The 16,374-nt window shown below is 32.2% G+C and overlaps 8 non-coding genes across 8 annotated transcripts; all 8 read left to right on the plus strand.

Moving 5' to 3' along the window:
- The first annotated feature begins 265 nt into the window (after positions 1 to 265).
- On the plus strand, positions 266 to 336 carry Trnag-ccc (transfer RNA glycine (anticodon CCC)). Its single transcript has one exon. It is a non-coding gene; the product is annotated as a tRNA-Gly (tRNA).
- A 355-nt stretch (positions 337 to 691) lies between these two features.
- Trnat-cgu (transfer RNA threonine (anticodon CGU)) lies at positions 692 to 764 on the plus strand. The gene has a single exon. It is a non-coding gene; the product is annotated as a tRNA-Thr (tRNA).
- A 2,415-nt stretch (positions 765 to 3,179) lies between these two features.
- Trnat-cgu (transfer RNA threonine (anticodon CGU)) lies at positions 3,180 to 3,252 on the plus strand. The gene has a single exon. It is a non-coding gene; the product is annotated as a tRNA-Thr (tRNA).
- Positions 3,253 to 5,667: 2,415 nt separating this feature from the next.
- Trnat-cgu (transfer RNA threonine (anticodon CGU)) lies at positions 5,668 to 5,740 on the plus strand. The gene has a single exon. It is a non-coding gene; the product is annotated as a tRNA-Thr (tRNA).
- A 2,415-nt stretch (positions 5,741 to 8,155) lies between these two features.
- Trnat-cgu (transfer RNA threonine (anticodon CGU)) lies at positions 8,156 to 8,228 on the plus strand. Its single transcript has one exon. It is a non-coding gene; the product is annotated as a tRNA-Thr (tRNA).
- A 2,415-nt stretch (positions 8,229 to 10,643) lies between these two features.
- Positions 10,644 to 10,716, plus strand: Trnat-cgu (transfer RNA threonine (anticodon CGU)). Its single transcript has one exon. It is a non-coding gene; the product is annotated as a tRNA-Thr (tRNA).
- A 2,415-nt stretch (positions 10,717 to 13,131) lies between these two features.
- Trnat-cgu (transfer RNA threonine (anticodon CGU)) lies at positions 13,132 to 13,204 on the plus strand. Its single transcript has one exon. It is a non-coding gene; the product is annotated as a tRNA-Thr (tRNA).
- Positions 13,205 to 15,619: 2,415 nt separating this feature from the next.
- Trnat-cgu (transfer RNA threonine (anticodon CGU)) lies at positions 15,620 to 15,692 on the plus strand. Its single transcript has one exon. It is a non-coding gene; the product is annotated as a tRNA-Thr (tRNA).
- Positions 15,693 to 16,374: the final 682 nt, after the last annotated feature.

Consider the following 16,374-nt stretch of genomic DNA (forward strand, 5'->3'; position numbering starts at 1 on the left):
GCATATGGTGTAAGATTATTATATGAGTGATTGGTCCATTCCGTTCTGCACTGGGGGCAGATTTTGCCACCTTTTTACGCAAACCCCCTTGCTTCTTACCAATTTTTGCTCCTATTGCAAGTAACAGTTTTCTCGATTTAATTACAGGTCTGTTGCAAGAATGTTAGATGCATATGACAAGTTTATCTATTTTATGGTGAACAGTTGACAAATTGTAGTATCACAGTGATATAGAAATAGATAAAATTCACTACTTCATATTGAAGCGCCGCTGGTGTAGTGGTATCATGCAAGATTCCCATTCTTGCGACCCGGGTTCGATTCCCGGGCGGCGCAAATTTTTGGCACCTTTTACACTCTTTAAAAATTGAAACACTAATACAGAAAGGATAAGATTTATTTTCTTTTCATGTAGATATTTTGTTTTCCTTGAATGCACCAAGCAGTTAATATGTATATGTATGTTTGATTTCCAACTTATTTATTTAGCTAGGTTAATTGCACTTTCGTTGGTTTTAGCCAAAGCATCATATTATTAATTTTATTGGCTAAATGCATGCTTTCCTTTGAAAAGGAACTGAACAAGATGATTTTTTCTAGTATTCTATCCTGATTTTGGCTTTTTACATCAAATTTAGAAAGAAATCTTGCCTGATGAACATATACTACATTAAGCGAACGATGCGTCAAAGCCCCTATAGCTCAGTGGTTAGAGCACTGGTCTCGTAAACCAGGGGTCGTGAGTTCGACTCTCACTGGGGGCAGATTTTGCCACCTTTTTACGCAAAACCCCTTGCTTCTTACCAATTTTTGCTCCTATTGCAAGTAACAGTTTTCTCGATTTAATTACAAGTCTGTTGCAAGAATGTTAGATGCATATGACAAGTTTATCTATTTTATGGTGAACAGTTGACAAATTGTAGTATCACAGTGATATAGAAATAGATAAAATTCACTACTTCATATTGAAGCGCCGCTGGTGTAGTGGTATCATGCAAGATTCCCATTCTTGGTGGTCGAGTGGACCTTTACTTGAAAGGACGTTGTTTTTGTGTGAAGTGAAAATATTACTCTGGAATAAGTAATTGCTCGGATATCCAAGCTGAAATATGGAATATTAACATTCTAACTTGTTTTAGAAGTAAGTTTTTTTCATTTATATTGAAAAAACCGTCGTTTGTAACTGTTTGAAATATTGTAAATATTGTCGGATTGTAAGAGGCTACCCGAGGGTGAATTATAATACTGTTTTGACAATAATCATAATGGAGAGACTTCCATCTTTATTGATGAGTACTATAGAAAACGCATGTGAACAATTTCGGAATATTGCATTCACTGTGCATGGTGAAAATGACAGGGCCCGTATATCCATAGTATTTACGAATCAAGATAGTAGTAAAAGTAAACGAAAGTCGAACTCTACAGTCAATCGTGACAAGAAACGAATGCGAGAATATAACAATAATAATGAAAATGTTGAAAATGTTGAAAATCATACTGATGTGATATATTCAGATCGTTCATCTGAAAATAATCAAATACCGAGTGAAAAGATATCGACAAATACCTCAGATAAAATGGACTTTGAAGATAACCCGCCTGAGGCCTCCGCTAAAGGTAACATTGAAATTGTAAATAGTCCAAATATAGATATGTGTTCAATCGATACAGGTAATGAATTGTCTTTGTCATCAAATTGTGTAACCAGTAAAATTGTAAACAATGTAAATAAAAGTAAACATGGATTACCTGTTGAGAGATTTGAAAAGAATATATGTACCGTAGAAAAAGAAAATTTAGTATCAAAATGTACAATTAGTCAAACGAATAATAGTGATAGTGTATCCACTACGTCAACAGGTGTACAATCATGTGATAAATTGAAAGAACATAATAATACCGTACAAGAAAGTGGAATTAGTAATAAAATTGTTTTGAAAAAAAACCGGTGTGGTATGGACATTTTAATTGGAAAAACGCAAAGAGAACGTCTGATATTGTTTTATATGGACCGTAAAGAGTTTGAAGTTCTCCTTAGAGGGGAACGAGATTACTTTAGATTTAACAAAGTACTAACTGAAGATTTTCAAGATGTACGAACTACAAAACTAATGACTGATGCAGTGAGTCAAGGAATACTGAAGATGGAAAAAGTTGTGAAAATTAAAAAATTGTAACATTTTTATTAGTATTTTGTATTTTGTATTTGTAGGGAGAAAGTGTGTATGTTTCTGTGAGAAAATGTGGATAAAAGGTTTTTGCTGAATAATGATAATTATTTTGTGATGTTGTTTGCTTGTCTTATTGTTGCTGATAAGTGACTTGATATTTAATACTTTTGATTTTATTTGCGTGGTGGAATGGAGACCAGCCCTATGCGAACTATTATTTCGATTGTATCAATTTTCGTCATATGTCGGACAGTAAGACTGTACAAACACTTAACTCTTTGATTTTTCATTGCATTCTGTGTAAGCTTTTTATAATTTTGAATGTAGGAGCTGAATGGTAGATTAGAATGAAATTGAATATAAGTATAGGGATATGATGTTTTTCTATAGAAAATGATATATATAAAAATATGAGTATACAAAAATTTATAATCAGACAATCATGTTCGTGACAAATATTTCACGCAATATAGATAATGTTTCATTTATGATTCATTTCAGCGAAAGGACAATAACTATTGACAATGTTTTCATTTTTGTGTAATTGAAACTGTGATATGTATATACAAATTGTGAATATAATAAAGATAAAAAAAAAAAAATGCAAGATTCCCATTCTTGCGACCCGGGTTCGATTCCCGGGCGGCGCAAATTTTTGGCACCTTTTACACTCTTTAAAAATTGAAACACTAATACAGAAAGGATAAGATTTATTTTCTTTTCATGTAGATATTTTGTTTTCCTTGAATGCACCAAGCAGTTAATATGTATATGTATGTTTGATTTCCAACTTATTTATTTAGCTAGGTTAATTGCACTTTCGTTGGTTTTAGCCAAAGCATCATATTATTAATTTTATTAGCTAAATGCATGCTTTCCTTTGAAAAGGAACTGAACAAGATGATTTTTTCTAGTATTCTATCCTGATTTTGGCTTTTTACATCAAATTTAGAAAGAAATCTTGCCTGATGAACATATACTACATTAAGCGAACGATGCGTCAAAGCCCCTATAGCTCAGTGGTTAGAGCACTGGTCTCGTAAACCAGGGGTCGTGAGTTCGACTCTCACTGGGGGCAGATTTTGCCACCTTTTTACGCAAAACCCCTTGCTTCTTACCAATTTTTGCTCCTATTGCAAGTAACAGTTTTCTCGATTTAATTACAAGTCTGTTGCAAGAATGTTAGATGCATATGACAAGTTTATCTATTTTATGGTGAACAGTTGACAAATTGTAGTATCACAGTGATATAGAAATAGATAAAATTCACTACTTCATATTGAAGCGCCGCTGGTGTAGTGGTATCATGCAAGATTCCCATTCTTGGTGGTCGAGTGGACCTTTACTTGAAAGGACGTTGTTTTTGTGTGAAGTGAAAATATTACTCTGGAATAAGTAATTGCTCGGATATCCAAGCTGAAATATGGAATATTAACATTCTAACTTGTTTTAGAAGTAAGTTTTTTTCATTTATATTGAAAAAACCGTCGTTTGTAACTGTTTGAAATATTGTAAATATTGTCGGATTGTAAGAGGCTACCCGAGGGTGAATTATAATACTGTTTTGACAATAATCATAATGGAGAGACTTCCATCTTTATTGATGAGTACTATAGAAAACGCATGTGAACAATTTCGGAATATTGCATTCACTGTGCATGGTGAAAATGACAGGGCCCGTATATCCATAGTATTTACGAATCAAGATAGTAGTAAAAGTAAACGAAAGTCGAACTCTACAGTCAATCGTGACAAGAAACGAATGCGAGAATATAACAATAATAATGAAAATGTTGAAAATGTTGAAAATCATACTGATGTGATATATTCAGATCGTTCATCTGAAAATAATCAAATACCGAGTGAAAAGATATCGACAAATACCTCAGATAAAATGGACTTTGAAGATAACCCGCCTGAGGCCTCCGCTAAAGGTAACATTGAAATTGTAAATAGTCCAAATATAGATATGTGTTCAATCGATACAGGTAATGAATTGTCTTTGTCATCAAATTGTGTAACCAGTAAAATTGTAAACAATGTAAATAAAAGTAAACATGGATTACCTGTTGAGAGATTTGAAAAGAATATATGTACCGTAGAAAAAGAAAATTTAGTATCAAAATGTACAATTAGTCAAACGAATAATAGTGATAGTGTATCCACTACGTCAACAGGTGTACAATCATGTGATAAATTGAAAGAACATAATAATACCGTACAAGAAAGTGGAATTATTAATAAAATTGTTTTGAAAAAAAACCGGTGTGGTATGGACATTTTAATTGGAAAAACGCAAAGAGAACGTCTGATATTGTTTTATATGGACCGTAAAGAGTTTGAAGTTCTCCTTAGAGGGGAACGAGATTACTTTAGATTTAACAAAGTACTAACTGAAGATTTTCAAGATGTACGAACTACAAAACTAATGACTGATGCAGTGAGTCAAGGAATACTGAAGATGGAAAAAGTTGTGAAAATTAAAAAATTGTAACATTTTTATTAGTATTTTGTATTTTGTATTTGTAGGGAGAAAGTGTGTATGTTTCTGTGAGAAAATGTGGATAAAAGGTTTTTGCTGAATAATGATAATTATTTTGTGATGTTGTTTGCTTGTCTTATTGTTGCTGATAAGTGACTTGATATTTAATACTTTTGATTTTATTTGCGTGGTGGAATGGAGACCAGCCCTATGCGAACTATTATATCGATTGTATCAATTTTCGTCATATGTCGGACAGTAAGACTGTACAAACACTTAACTCTTTGATTTTTCATTGCATTCTGTGTAAGCTTTTTATAATTTTGAATGTAGGAGCTGAATGGTAGATTAGAATGAAATTGAATATAAGTATAGGGATATGATGTTTTTCTATAGAAAATGATATATATAAAAATATGAGTATACAAAAATTTATAATCAGACAATCATGTTCGTGACAAATATTTCACGCAATATAGATAATGTTTCATTTATGATTCATTTCAGCGAAAGGACAATAACTATTGACAATGTTTTCATTTTTGTGTAATTGAAACTGTGATATGTATATACAAATTGTGAATATAATAAAGATAAAAAAAAAAAAATGCAAGATTCCCATTCTTGCGACCCGGGTTCGATTCCCGGGCGGCGCAAATTTTTGGCACCTTTTACACTCTTTAAAAATTGAAACACTAATACAGAAAGGATAAGATTTATTTTCTTTTCATGTAGATATTTTGTTTTCCTTGAATGCACCAAGCAGTTAATATGTATATGTATGTTTGATTTCCAACTTATTTATTTAGCTAGGTTAATTGCACTTTCGTTGGTTTTAGCCAAAGCATCATATTATTAATTTTATTGGCTAAATGCATGCTTTCCTTTGAAAAGGAACTGAACAAGATGATTTTTTCTAGTATTCTATCCTGATTTTGGCTTTTTACATCAAATTTAGAAAGAAATCTTGCCTGATGAACATATACTACATTAAGCGAACGATGCGTCAAAGCCCCTATAGCTCAGTGGTTAGAGCACTGGTCTCGTAAACCAGGGGTCGTGAGTTCGACTCTCACTGGGGGCAGATTTTGCCACCTTTTTACGCAAAACCCCTTGCTTCTTACCAATTTTTGCTCCTATTGCAAGTAACAGTTTTCTCGATTTAATTACAAGTCTGTTGCAAGAATGTTAGATGCATATGACAAGTTTATCTATTTTATGGTGAACAGTTGACAAATTGTAGTATCACAGTGATATAGAAATAGATAAAATTCACTACTTCATATTGAAGCGCCGCTGGTGTAGTGGTATCATGCAAGATTCCCATTCTTGGTGGTCGAGTGGACCTTTACTTGAAAGGACGTTGTTTTTGTGTGAAGTGAAAATATTACTCTGGAATAAGTAATTGCTCGGATATCCAAGCTGAAATATGGAATATTAACATTCTAACTTGTTTTAGAAGTAAGTTTTTTTCATTTATATTGAAAAAACCGTCGTTTGTAACTGTTTGAAATATTGTAAATATTGTCGGATTGTAAGAGGCTACCCGAGGGTGAATTATAATACTGTTTTGACAATAATCATAATGGAGAGACTTCCATCTTTATTGATGAGTACTATAGAAAACGCATGTGAACAATTTCGGAATATTGCATTCACTGTGCATGGTGAAAATGACAGGGCCCGTATATCCATAGTATTTACGAATCAAGATAGTAGTAAAAGTAAACGAAAGTCGAACTCTACAGTCAATCGTGACAAGAAACGAATGCGAGAATATAACAATAATAATGAAAATGTTGAAAATGTTGAAAATCATACTGATGTGATATATTCAGATCGTTCATCTGAAAATAATCAAATACCGAGTGAAAAGATATCGACAAATACCTCAGATAAAATGGACTTTGAAGATAACCCGCCTGAGGCCTCCGCTAAAGGTAACATTGAAATTGTAAATAGTCCAAATATAGATATGTGTTCAATCGATACAGGTAATGAATTGTCTTTGTCATCAAATTGTGTAACCAGTAAAATTGTAAACAATGTAAATAAAAGTAAACATGGATTACCTGTTGAGAGATTTGAAAAGAATATATGTACCGTAGAAAAAGAAAATTTAGTATCAAAATGTACAATTAGTCAAACGAATAATAGTGATAGTGTATCCACTACGTCAACAGGTGTACAATCATGTGATAAATTGAAAGAACATAATAATACCGTACAAGAAAGTGGAATTATTAATAAAATTGTTTTGAAAAAAAACCGGTGTGGTATGGACATTTTAATTGGAAAAACGCAAAGAGAACGTCTGATATTGTTTTATATGGACCGTAAAGAGTTTGAAGTTCTCCTTAGAGGGGAACGAGATTACTTTAGATTTAACAAAGTACTAACTGAAGATTTTCAAGATGTACGAACTACAAAACTAATGACTGATGCAGTGAGTCAAGGAATACTGAAGATGGAAAAAGTTGTGAAAATTAAAAAATTGTAACATTTTTATTAGTATTTTGTATTTTGTATTTGTAGGGAGAAAGTGTGTATGTTTCTGTGAGAAAATGTGGATAAAAGGTTTTTGCTGAATAATGATAATTATTTTGTGATGTTGTTTGCTTGTCTTATTGTTGCTGATAAGTGACTTGATATTTAATACTTTTGATTTTATTTGCGTGGTGGAATGGAGACCAGCCCTATGCGAACTATTATTTCGATTGTATCAATTTTCGTCATATGTCGGACAGTAAGACTGTACAAACACTTAACTCTTTGATTTTTCATTGCATTCTGTGTAAGCTTTTTATAATTTTGAATGTAGGAGCTGAATGGTAGATTAGAATGAAATTGAATATAAGTATAGGGATATGATGTTTTTCTATAGAAAATGATATATATAAAAATATGAGTATACAAAAATTTATAATCAGACAATCATGTTCGTGACAAATATTTCACGCAATATAGATAATGTTTCATTTATGATTCATTTCAGCGAAAGGACAATAACTATTGACAATGTTTTCATTTTTGTGTAATTGAAACTGTGATATGTATATACAAATTGTGAATATAATAAAGATAAAAAAAAAAAAATGCAAGATTCCCATTCTTGCGACCCGGGTTCGATTCCCGGGCGGCGCAAATTTTTGGCACCTTTTACACTCTTTAAAAATTGAAACACTAATACAGAAAGGATAAGATTTATTTTCTTTTCATGTAGATATTTTGTTTTCCTTGAATGCACCAAGCAGTTAATATGTATATGTATGTTTGATTTCCAACTTATTTATTTAGCTAGGTTAATTGCACTTTCGTTGGTTTTAGCCAAAGCATCATATTATTAATTTTATTGGCTAAATGCATGCTTTCCTTTGAAAAGGAACTGAACAAGATGATTTTTTCTAGTATTCTATCCTGATTTTGGCTTTTTACATCAAATTTAGAAAGAAATCTTGCCTGATGAACATATACTACATTAAGCGAACGATGCGTCAAAGCCCCTATAGCTCAGTGGTTAGAGCACTGGTCTCGTAAACCAGGGGTCGTGAGTTCGACTCTCACTGGGGGCAGATTTTGCCACCTTTTTACGCAAAACCCCTTGCTTCTTACCAATTTTTGCTCCTATTGCAAGTAACAGTTTTCTCGATTTAATTACAAGTCTGTTGCAAGAATGTTAGATGCATATGACAAGTTTATCTATTTTATGGTGAACAGTTGACAAATTGTAGTATCACAGTGATATAGAAATAGATAAAATTCACTACTTCATATTGAAGCGCCGCTGGTGTAGTGGTATCATGCAAGATTCCCATTCTTGGTGGTCGAGTGGACCTTTACTTGAAAGGACGTTGTTTTTGTGTGAAGTGAAAATATTACTCTGGAATAAGTAATTGCTCGGATATCCAAGCTGAAATATGGAATATTAACATTCTAACTTGTTTTAGAAGTAAGTTTTTTTCATTTATATTGAAAAAACCGTCGTTTGTAACTGTTTGAAATATTGTAAATATTGTCGGATTGTAAGAGGCTACCCGAGGGTGAATTATAATACTGTTTTGACAATAATCATAATGGAGAGACTTCCATCTTTATTGATGAGTACTATAGAAAACGCATGTGAACAATTTCGGAATATTGCATTCACTGTGCATGGTGAAAATGACAGGGCCCGTATATCCATAGTATTTACGAATCAAGATAGTAGTAAAAGTAAACGAAAGTCGAACTCTACAGTCAATCGTGACAAGAAACGAATGCGAGAATATAACAATAATAATGAAAATGTTGAAAATGTTGAAAATCATACTGATGTGATATATTCAGATCGTTCATCTGAAAATAATCAAATACCGAGTGAAAAGATATCGACAAATACCTCAGATAAAATGGACTTTGAAGATAACCCGCCTGAGGCCTCCGCTAAAGGTAACATTGAAATTGTAAATAGTCCAAATATAGATATGTGTTCAATCGATACAGGTAATGAATTGTCTTTGTCATCAAATTGTGTAACCAGTAAAATTGTAAACAATGTAAATAAAAGTAAACATGGATTACCTGTTGAGAGATTTGAAAAGAATATATGTACCGTAGAAAAAGAAAATTTAGTATCAAAATGTACAATTAGTCAAACGAATAATAGTGATAGTGTATCCACTACGTCAACAGGTGTACAATCATGTGATAAATTGAAAGAACATAATAATACCGTACAAGAAAGTGGAATTATTAATAAAATTGTTTTGAAAAAAAACCGGTGTGGTATGGACATTTTAATTGGAAAAACGCAAAGAGAACGTCTGATATTGTTTTATATGGACCGTAAAGAGTTTGAAGTTCTCCTTAGAGGGGAACGAGATTACTTTAGATTTAACAAAGTACTAACTGAAGATTTTCAAGATGTACGAACTACAAAACTAATGACTGATGCAGTGAGTCAAGGAATACTGAAGATGGAAAAAGTTGTGAAAATTAAAAAATTGTAACATTTTTATTAGTATTTTGTATTTTGTATTTGTAGGGAGAAAGTGTGTATGTTTCTGTGAGAAAATGTGGATAAAAGGTTTTTGCTGAATAATGATAATTATTTTGTGATGTTGTTTGCTTGTCTTATTGTTGCTGATAAGTGACTTGATATTTAATACTTTTGATTTTATTTGCGTGGTGGAATGGAGACCAGCCCTATGCGAACTATTATATCGATTGTATCAATTTTCGTCATATGTCGGACAGTAAGACTGTACAAACACTTAACTCTTTGATTTTTCATTGCATTCTGTGTAAGCTTTTTATAATTTTGAATGTAGGAGCTGAATGGTAGATTAGAATGAAATTGAATATAAGTATAGGGATATGATGTTTTTCTATAGAAAATGATATATATAAAAATATGAGTATACAAAAATTTATAATCAGACAATCATGTTCGTGACAAATATTTCACGCAATATAGATAATGTTTCATTTATGATTCATTTCAGCGAAAGGACAATAACTATTGACAATGTTTTCATTTTTGTGTAATTGAAACTGTGATATGTATATACAAATTGTGAATATAATAAAGATAAAAAAAAAAAAATGCAAGATTCCCATTCTTGCGACCCGGGTTCGATTCCCGGGCGGCGCAAATTTTTGGCACCTTTTACACTCTTTAAAAATTGAAACACTAATACAGAAAGGATAAGATTTATTTTCTTTTCATGTAGATATTTTGTTTTCCTTGAATGCACCAAGCAGTTAATATGTATATGTATGTTTGATTTCCAACTTATTTATTTAGCTAGGTTAATTGCACTTTCGTTGGTTTTAGCCAAAGCATCATATTATTAATTTTATTGGCTAAATGCATGCTTTCCTTTGAAAAGGAACTGAACAAGATGATTTTTTCTAGTATTCTATCCTGATTTTGGCTTTTTACATCAAATTTAGAAAGAAATCTTGCCTGATGAACATATACTACATTAAGCGAACGATGCGTCAAAGCCCCTATAGCTCAGTGGTTAGAGCACTGGTCTCGTAAACCAGGGGTCGTGAGTTCGACTCTCACTGGGGGCAGATTTTGCCACCTTTTTACGCAAAACCCCTTGCTTCTTACCAATTTTTGCTCCTATTGCAAGTAACAGTTTTCTCGATTTAATTACAAGTCTGTTGCAAGAATGTTAGATGCATATGACAAGTTTATCTATTTTATGGTGAACAGTTGACAAATTGTAGTATCACAGTGATATAGAAATAGATAAAATTCACTACTTCATATTGAAGCGCCGCTGGTGTAGTGGTATCATGCAAGATTCCCATTCTTGGTGGTCGAGTGGACCTTTACTTGAAAGGACGTTGTTTTTGTGTGAAGTGAAAATATTACTCTGGAATAAGTAATTGCTCGGATATCCAAGCTGAAATATGGAATATTAACATTCTAACTTGTTTTAGAAGTAAGTTTTTTTCATTTATATTGAAAAAACCGTCGTTTGTAACTGTTTGAAATATTGTAAATATTGTCGGATTGTAAGAGGCTACCCGAGGGTGAATTATAATACTGTTTTGACAATAATCATAATGGAGAGACTTCCATCTTTATTGATGAGTACTATAGAAAACGCATGTGAACAATTTCGGAATATTGCATTCACTGTGCATGGTGAAAATGACAGGGCCCGTATATCCATAGTATTTACGAATCAAGATAGTAGTAAAAGTAAACGAAAGTCGAACTCTACAGTCAATCGTGACAAGAAACGAATGCGAGAATATAACAATAATAATGAAAATGTTGAAAATGTTGAAAATCATACTGATGTGATATATTCAGATCGTTCATCTGAAAATAATCAAATACCGAGTGAAAAGATATCGACAAATACCTCAGATAAAATGGACTTTGAAGATAACCCGCCTGAGGCCTCCGCTAAAGGTAACATTGAAATTGTAAATAGTCCAAATATAGATATGTGTTCAATCGATACAGGTAATGAATTGTCTTTGTCATCAAATTGTGTAACCAGTAAAATTGTAAACAATGTAAATAAAAGTAAACATGGATTACCTGTTGAGAGATTTGAAAAGAATATATGTACCGTAGAAAAAGAAAATTTAGTATCAAAATGTACAATTAGTCAAACGAATAATAGTGATAGTGTATCCACTACGTCAACAGGTGTACAATCATGTGATAAATTGAAAGAACATAATAATACCGTACAAGAAAGTGGAATTATTAATAAAATTGTTTTGAAAAAAAACCGGTGTGGTATGGACATTTTAATTGGAAAAACGCAAAGAGAACGTCTGATATTGTTTTATATGGACCGTAAAGAGTTTGAAGTTCTCCTTAGAGGGGAACGAGATTACTTTAGATTTAACAAAGTACTAACTGAAGATTTTCAAGATGTACGAACTACAAAACTAATGACTGATGCAGTGAGTCAAGGAATACTGAAGATGGAAAAAGTTGTGAAAATTAAAAAATTGTAACATTTTTATTAGTATTTTGTATTTTGTATTTGTAGGGAGAAAGTGTGTATGTTTCTGTGAGAAAATGTGGATAAAAGGTTTTTGCTGAATAATGATAATTATTTTGTGATGTTGTTTGCTTGTCTTATTGTTGCTGATAAGTGACTTGATATTTAATACTTTTGATTTTATTTGCGTGGTGGAATGGAGACCAGCCCTATGCGAACTATTATATCGATTGTATCAATTTTCGTCATATGTCGGACAGTAAGACTGTACAAACACTTAACTCTTTGATTTTTCATTGCATTCTGTGTAAGCTTTTTATAATTTTGAATGTAGGAGCTGAATGGTAGATTAGAATGAAATTGAATATAAGTATAGGGATATGATGTTTTTCTATAGAAAATGATATATATAAAAATATGAGTATACAAAAATTTATAATCAGACAATCATGTTCGTGACAAATATTTCACGCAATATAGATAATGTTTCATTTATGATTCATTTCAGCGAAAGGACAATAACTATTGACAATGTTTTCATTTTTGTGTAATTGAAACTGTGATATGTATATACAAATTGTGAATATAATAAAGATAAAAAAAAAAAAATGCAAGATTCCCATTCTTGCGACCCGGGTTCGATTCCCGGGCGGCGCAAATTTTTGGCACCTTTTACACTCTTTAAAAATTGAAACACTAATACAGAAAGGATAAGATTTATTTTCTTTTCATGTAGATATTTTGTTTTCCTTGAATGCACCAAGCAGTTAATATGTATATGTATGTTTGATTTCCAACTTATTTATTTAGCTAGGTTAATTGCACTTTCGTTGGTTTTAGCCAAAGCATCATATTATTAATTTTATTGGCTAAATGCATGCTTTCCTTTGAAAAGGAACTGAACAAGATGATTTTTTCTAGTATTCTATCCTGATTTTGGCTTTTTACATCAAATTTAGAAAGAAATCTTGCCTGATGAACATATACTACATTAAGCGAACGATGCGTCAAAGCCCCTATAGCTCAGTGGTTAGAGCACTGGTCTCGTAAACCAGGGGTCGTGAGTTCGACTCTCACTGGGGGCAGATTTTGCCACCTTTTTACGCAAAACCCCTTGCTTCTTACCAATTTTTGCTCCTATTGCAAGTAACAGTTTTCTCGATTTAATTACAAGTCTGTTGCAAGAATGTTAGATGCATATGACAAGTTTATCTATTTTATGGTGAACAGTTGACAAATTGTAGTATCACAGTGATATAGAAATAGATAAAATTCACTACTTCATATTGAAGCGCCGCTGGTGTAGTGGTATCATGCAAGATTCCCATTCTTGGTGGTCGAGTGGACCTTTACTTGAAAGGACGTTGTTTTTGTGTGAAGTGAAAATATTACTCTGGAATAAGTAATTGCTCGGATATCCAAGCTGAAATATGGAATATTAACATTCTAACTTGTTTTAGAAGTAAGTTTTTTTCATTTATATTGAAAAAACCGTCGTTTGTAACTGTTTGAAATATTGTAAATATTGTCGGATTGTAAGAGGCTACCCGAGGGTGAATTATAATACTGTTTTGACAATAATCATAATGGAGAGACTTCCATCTTTATTGATGAGTACTATAGAAAACGCATGTGAACAATTTCGGAATATTGCATTCACTGTGCATGGTGAAAATGACAGGGCCCGTATATCCATAGTATTTACGAATCAAGATAGTAGTAAAAGTAAACGAAAGTCGAACTCTACAGTCAATCGTGACAAGAAACGAATGCGAGAATATAACAATAATAATGAAAATGTTGAAAATGTTGAAAATCATACTGATGTGATATATTCAGATCGTTCATCTGAAAATAATCAAATACCGAGTGAAAAGATATCGACAAATACCTCAGATAAAATGGACTTTGAAGATAACCCGCCTGAGGCCTCCGCTAAAGGTAACATTGAAATTGTAAATAGTCCAAATATAGATATGTGTTCAATCGATACAGGTAATGAATTGTCTTTGTCATCAAATTGTGTAACCAGTAAAATTGTAAACAATGTAAATAAAAGTAAACATGGATTACCTGTTGAGAGATTTGAAAAGAATATATGTACCGTAGAAAAAGAAAATTTAGTATCAAAATGTACAATTAGTCAAACGAATAATAGTGATAGTGTATCCACTACGTCAACAGGTGTACAATCATGTGATAAATTGAAAGAACATAATAATACCGTACAAGAAAGTGGAATTATTAATAAAATTGTTTTGAAAAAAAACCGGTGTGGTATGGACATTTTAATTGGAAAAACGCAAAGAGAACGTCTGATATTGTTTTATATGGACCGTAAAGAGTTTGAAGTTCTCCTTAGAGGGGAACGAGATTACTTTAGATTTAACAAAGTACTAACTGAAGATTTTCAAGATGTACGAACTACAAAACTAATGACTGATGCAGTGAGTCAAGGAATACTGAAGATGGAAAAAGTTGTGAAAATTAAAAAATTGTAACATTTTTATTAGTATTTTGTATTTTGTATTTGTAGGGAGAAAGTGTGTATGTTTCTGTGAGAAAATGTGGATAAAAGGTTTTTGCTGAATAATGATAATTATTTTGTGATGTTGTTTGCTTGTCTTATTGTTGCTGATAAGTGACTTGATATTTAATACTTTTGATTTTATTTGCGTGGTGGAATGGAGACCAGCCCTATGCGAACTATTATTTCGATTGTATCAATTTTCGTCATATGTCGGACAGTAAGACTGTACAAACACTTAACTCTTTGATTTTTCATTGCATTCTGTGTAAGCTTTTTATAATTTTGAATGTAGGAGCTGAATGGTAGATTAGAATGAAATTGAATATAAGTACAGGGATATGATGTTTTTCTATAGAAAATGATATATATAAAAATATGAGTATACAAAAATTTATAATCAGACAATCATGTTCGTGACAAATATTTCACGCAATATAGATAATGTTTCATTTATGATTCATTTCAGCGAAAGGACAATAACTATTGACAATGTTTTCATTTTTGTGTAATTGAAACTGTGATATGTATATACAAATTGTGAATATAATAAAGATAAAAAAAAAAAAATGCAAGATTCCCATTCTTGCGACCCGGGTTCGATTCCCGGGCGGCGCAAATTTTTGGCACCTTTTACACTCTTTAAAAATTGAAACACTAATACAGAAAGGATAAGATTTATTTTCTTTTCATGTAGATATTTTGTTTTCCTTGAATGCACCAAGCAGTTAATATGTATATGTATGTTTGATTTCCAACTTATTTATTTAGCTAGGTTAATTGCACTTTCGTTGGTTTTAGCCAAAGCATCATATTATTAATTTTATTGGCTAAATGCATGCTTTCCTTTGAAAAGGAACTGAACAAGATGATTTTTTCTAGTATTCTATCCTGATTTTGGCTTTTTACATCAAATTTAGAAAGAAATCTTGCCTGATGAACATATACTACATTAAGCGAACGATGCGTCAAAGCCCCTATAGCTCAGTGGTTAGAGCACTGGTCTCGTAAACCAGGGGTCGTGAGTTCGACTCTCACTGGGGGCAGATTTTGCCACCTTTTTACGCAAAACCCCTTGCTTCTTACCAATTTTTGCTCCTATTGCAAGTAACAGTTTTCTCGATTTAATTACAAGTCTGTTGCAAGAATGTTAGATGCATATGACAAGTTTATCTATTTTATGGTGAACAGTTGACAAATTGTAGTATCACAGTGATATAGAAATAGATAAAATTCACTACTTCATATTGAAGCGCCGCTGGTGTAGTGGTATCATGCAAGATTCCCATTCTTGGTGGTCGAGTGGACCTTTACTTGAAAGGACGTTGTTTTTGTGTGAAGTGAAAATATTACTCTGGAATAAGTAATTGCTCGGATATCCAAGCTGAAATATGGAATATTAACATTCTAACTTGTTTTAGAAGTAAGTTTTTTTCATTTATATTGAAAAAACCGTCGTTTGTAACTGTTTGAAATATTGTAAATATTGTCGGATTGTAAGAGGCTACCCGAGGGTGAATTATAATACTGTTTTGACAATAATCATAATGGAGAGACTTCCATCTTTATTGATGAGTACTATAGAAAACGCATGTGAACAATTTCGGAATATTGCATTCACTGTGCATGGTGAAAATGACAGGGCCCGTATATCCATAGTATTTACGAATCAAGATAGTAGTAAAAGTAAACGAAAGTCGAACTCTACAGTCAATCGTGACAAGAAAC

This window comes from Mytilus californianus, unplaced genomic scaffold (assembly GCF_021869535.1).
Source record: "Mytilus californianus isolate M0D057914Y unplaced genomic scaffold, xbMytCali1.0.p SCAF_6, whole genome shotgun sequence".
Lineage (NCBI taxonomy): Eukaryota > Metazoa > Mollusca > Bivalvia > Mytilida > Mytilidae > Mytilus > Mytilus californianus.